General features: G+C 46.8%; 1 non-coding gene across 1 annotated transcript; it reads left to right on the forward strand.

The window, feature by feature from the left end:
* The first annotated feature begins 2,474 nt into the window (after positions 1-2,474).
* LOC115032570 lies at positions 2,475-2,581 on the forward strand. Its single transcript, XR_003838215.1, has one exon. It is a non-coding gene; the product is annotated as a U6 spliceosomal RNA (small nuclear RNA).
* Positions 2,582-4,630: the final 2,049 nt, after the last annotated feature.

Raw genomic sequence — 4,630 nt, forward strand, 5'->3', positions numbered from 1 at the left:
AACTCAGAAATCCGCCTGCCTCTGCCTCCCGAGTGCTGGGATTAAAGGCGTGCGCCACCACGCCCGGCCCCCCCATGCTTCTTTAATCTCAGTTATTCACGGGCATACTTAACTCTCCTTCGTGCAAAGCTTTTAGTTATTCGACAAATACTTGCTGAGCACACCCCTTTTAAAACAATGTTTAACTCTGTTTGTCTCTGTGGTTAGGGAAGTGCATTCGGTGCCTGCCCTCAGCTCTCATCCTTTGGTTGTGATGGCCTTTGGTGGCTGTGTGGGGAGAAAGGGAAGAGGTCCCATCCTTGGGTGCTTAGTGCAGCCGCGGAGGCTTTGGAGGTAGGACCTGGCTCCTCAGACTGGGACACACCTCTTACTTTGTACACGCAGAGGCTTTGATCTTTGTGTCCGTGCCTCTGACCTCACCTTTGTGTCAGTGCCTCTGACCTCACTTCACATTGTAAAATGTTTCCGCAGGCGCCCTCTTTCTCCTCCAGCCAAACTTTCCATTTCCTCTGTCTTCTGTCCTAGGTGTTAAAGCTGTATTAACTAAAGGTGGGGCCAAGGGCACAGGAAAACCAGCTCTTGGCGCTTAGGGGTGTGCCCCAGAGCGAGCATACTTCAGGCTTTACATAGCCACTTTTTTTTTTTTTTTTTTTTTTTGAGATAGGGTTTGTATAGCCCTGGCTGTCCTGGAACTCTGTAGACTAGGCTGGCCTTGAACTCTGCCTCTGCCTCCCAAGTGCTGGGATTAAAGGCATGTGCCACCACTGCCTGGCTATGTAGCCAATTTAATCTGCTCTAGAAAAAACTTTCTTTCAAAAGCCAGGTACCTTTTATTCTGTTTCACAGATAGAAACCTTGAAGCTCAGAGAGGTGAAACAATTTGCCCAAAGTCTATTAAACAGAGGAGACTGGACTCTGAATCCAGACTGCAACTCCTGATTGTAAACTCTCAGCCATGTAGGTCAAGTGCCAGGCCAAGGAATTGGCATATCCTGTAATGCCAGGAAAGAGGTGAGTAGGAAGCAAGGCTACCTCACCCTGTCTCCCCTGGAAAACTGGTAGTGACAGACCAATGGATTTTGGATTGAGCGTTTCCCACCAAAGGACATAAATTCTAACAGGTAGGAAGTTCGGTGGTAGAGGAAAGCCAGGCATGCCTGAGGCCCAATCCCCTCCATCAAAAACAAACGAACATCCTGACTTCTGACTACTCCTGGAGTAAGAAAGGGATAATTAACCACAATACCTGGGCTGTGAATTCAGCAGAACTGACCCAACAGGCAAGGCCTAAGGTACAGGCGGAATGTTAATGACGATGCTAGAGAAAAGGGAGTGTCCGGTAAGTTTGGGGACCGCTGAGTGAGAGGCTTGTAAGATGTGGGCCTGGTGGATTCCTGTGCACAGCAGGAGGTTAGCCACCGCCCTGGGTCAGCAAGCACCTCTAAGGAGGAATGTTCCAAGGAACTCAGTTTGGGAATGTGGCTTCAGGCCTGGCCATTTCCTCTTTGTTTAGTTAGCAATTACCAAACACTTTTGTGTGGGTGCGAATCAGGTGACCCGACTGCCTTGAATCTCTGCTGCTTGCGCCCCCAAAAGGAAGGGGATCAGCATCACGTGACCACCGGCGGCAAGCTCCGTTAGGAAAAGATGTGAAGGTTAGTGAAACAAGATCATACTGGAGTTTTTTAGAGAGCCTGGTGACTCAGGGATGGCTCGGTAAAAATACCTGTAGGCTGAGGTCTTAGAAGCCGTCCTTGGTGACTAAGGTTTCACGTATCTCAGTTTGTCAAATTCTTTGTTAAGTGGTTCAAAACATTGAGAAAGACCTTAGGGCCCTAACAGAAACTTTCTTCTCAATGACACAGGAGGTCTCCGACTCTGAGTCAGTGGCCCTGGGCTCCAGAGCAAAGTAAGCATGGGAATGCATGGAATTTATTTGTAGTTTGCAGGAAATAAAGTGTTATTGTTAGGGTAGTTTCCTGTCATAAACACACACACACACATATACACCAACACTTTAATTTGGCTTTAAAATAGCAACCTTAGATGTTGTTTTTGATCCAGGAATGTATGGGAAACCCCAAATTATATGTGTTTTGTGTTTTCTTTGCCTTTTTTGAATTTGTGGTGTAAGAATTCTCCACATTTCTCACAGATAGGATGTTAGATGTTTCTAGTTTCTTGGTGCTGTGCATGTAGAGATGTATGGCTTCACTGTGTGTGTGTAGGTGACACTGCAGTGTAAAGAGGGAGATTCTAGAGAGTTCTATGATGCACTAGATATGAAAAATTCGCCTTCTGAGGCTGATGTGTAGCTCCGTGTCCCAGTACAAAAAGAGCAAAAAATTAAAAAAAAAAAAAAAACCAACCCAAAACCCCAAAACTAACAATAGCACTGGGACTCCCAATTAGGGAGGAAACTATTTATGTATGAAATTCTCAAAAAGAAAATTTTAATTAAAAAAATGAAAAAAGTGCTCGCTTTGGCAGTACATATACTAAAATTGGAACGATACAGAGAAGATTAGCATGGCCCCTGCACAAGGATGGCATGCAAATTTGTGAAGTGTTCCATAAATTTAAAAAAAAAGAAAAGAGAAGAGAAGAGAAAAGAAAAGGAAAGCAAGGTGGAGGGAGGTAAGCCTGCTTGGGGTGTGCGGGTGGCGGGGGTGGGGTGGGGTGGGGGCTTGGCGGAGTGCAGGATGTGGGGGTGGGGGGAGGTGCTGGGAAGGGAAGAAAGTGCAGCCTTCCTCCCCAGTGTTTCCCAAGGTTTTGGAAACTATCTTAGGGATTTTTCTTCCTGAGAGAGCAACACACATAGACATTCAACAGTTAGCACCGATGGTCTGGACCATCCACGAGTGTGGCTGAAGTATTAAGGTCCTGGGGCTTATGTTAAGGAGTCAGTGTCCTGGGAGGTGTTAGGGTAGTGACCATTTGCCAGTTGATATATAAGGATGTTATTTTTATAATAATTTAAAATTATTTGTGTATATAAGTGCTTTATCTGTATATATCGGTGCACATAGCATGTGTGTTCCTGGTGCCCATGGAGGTGAGCGGTCCAGGATCCCCTGGAACTGGAGTTACAGGCAGTTGTAAACTATGTGGGAGCTGGGATTCAAGTCCGGGTACTCTGCAGGAGCAGCCAGTGTTTTTAACCACGGAGCCATCTCTCCAGCCCTGTGTTTTCTTTCTATTCTTTTTTGGTTTTTCTTAGAGACAGGGTCTCACTGTGTAGCCCCACCTGCAGCTTGCTGTATAACCCAGGCTGACCTTGAACTCACAGAGATGCCCTTGTCTCTTCTGACTACTGAGTGCTGGGGTTAAATGTGCAACTGGGCCTTTTTCCTTTCTTCTTTTAGACCTATTTTATTTTATTATTTTATATGTATGAATGTTTTTCTTGCAGGTAGGTCTGGATATCTTGTGCATCCTGAAACTGGAGTTAGGATGCTTGTGAACCCCCATTCAGTTGCTGGAAATGCAGATCCTTTATAAAATAGCAAGTGTTCTTATCCACTGAGCCATCTCTCCAGCTCTGGACTTTATTTTCTCAATTGTAGTTAGCTTATTTCTTGGATTCAGCAAAGCCCGTTGGATAAGCCCAGCAGTGAGGGTCAGACTTGTGCATGAAGATAGAGAAATCAGGAATGTGTCCTGATAGGCATCCCTTAAGCCCTGGGCACACCCCTGTCGGATGCAGGGAATGATTAAGTTCCCGGGTTGCTCAATTGGAGTCCCGTTTCCGTTCCTAGATGAGGTGGCGATCTCTCCTGGCCCAGCCTCCACTTTTTTGAAACAAGGTCTTGCTTCATAGACCCTGCTGACCTCAAAGTTGCCAAGATCCTCTTGCCTCAGCCTCTGGAATTCTGGGATTACAGGCACGTACCACCCTGGGTTCACCTTCTCTCTCCTGGCCTCTTCTTCTGGCTCTTTCTCACTTATTTATAGCAGATTGTGTGCTGTTGATTCTGCAGAGCTACGGTAAGATGGTGAGCCTCAGTAGCACTTTTGTGAGATGCGAGGAGGAGGGAGGAGAAACTCTGGGAGGGAAGGGGCAGGTTGCCAAACTGGTTTAACTCTGCTCTGGAAGGCCAACTAGAAAAAAAACAAAAGTCCAAAGCTTGGCTCAAGAACATTTTAGTTTACCAACAAAGGGAATTGGGGAAGAGAAGGAAGAAAACAGGAGAGAAAGGGTCAGGGGAAGGGCTCCTCTCTGCAGGAGAGCTCCGAGGAGTGCTCTAAGGCCTGGCTTGGGAAACAGGACTGTTTATTCTGAGGTGTGAGACCTGGAGGACACGCTGCCCTGATCTATGGTGATATTTAACCTGAGGAGTGGAAGGAGAATTGTCTTCAAGAAGCAGCAGGCTGTCAGTTTCCTGGAGATATTGCTTAAGCCCTTGAGTGGGTGAAGGCCCGGCTCTGCCTGCGTTCAGGTCTCAGAATCCGCAGAGTAGAAATGAAAGTTGTCCTCTGACTTCGTACGTGTGCTCCCTAGCACAGAAAATAAGTGTAACAAGACGGTTTTTAAAAGGAAACACGCGCCGGGCGTGGTGGCGCACGCCTTTAATCCCAGCACTCGGGAGGCAGAGGCAGGCGGATTTCTGAGTTCGAGGCTAGCCTGGTC

The sequence above is a fragment of the Mus caroli genome, chromosome 1 (genome assembly GCF_900094665.2).
Source record: "Mus caroli chromosome 1, CAROLI_EIJ_v1.1, whole genome shotgun sequence".
In the NCBI taxonomy this organism is placed as follows: Eukaryota; Metazoa; Chordata; class Mammalia; order Rodentia; family Muridae; genus Mus; species Mus caroli.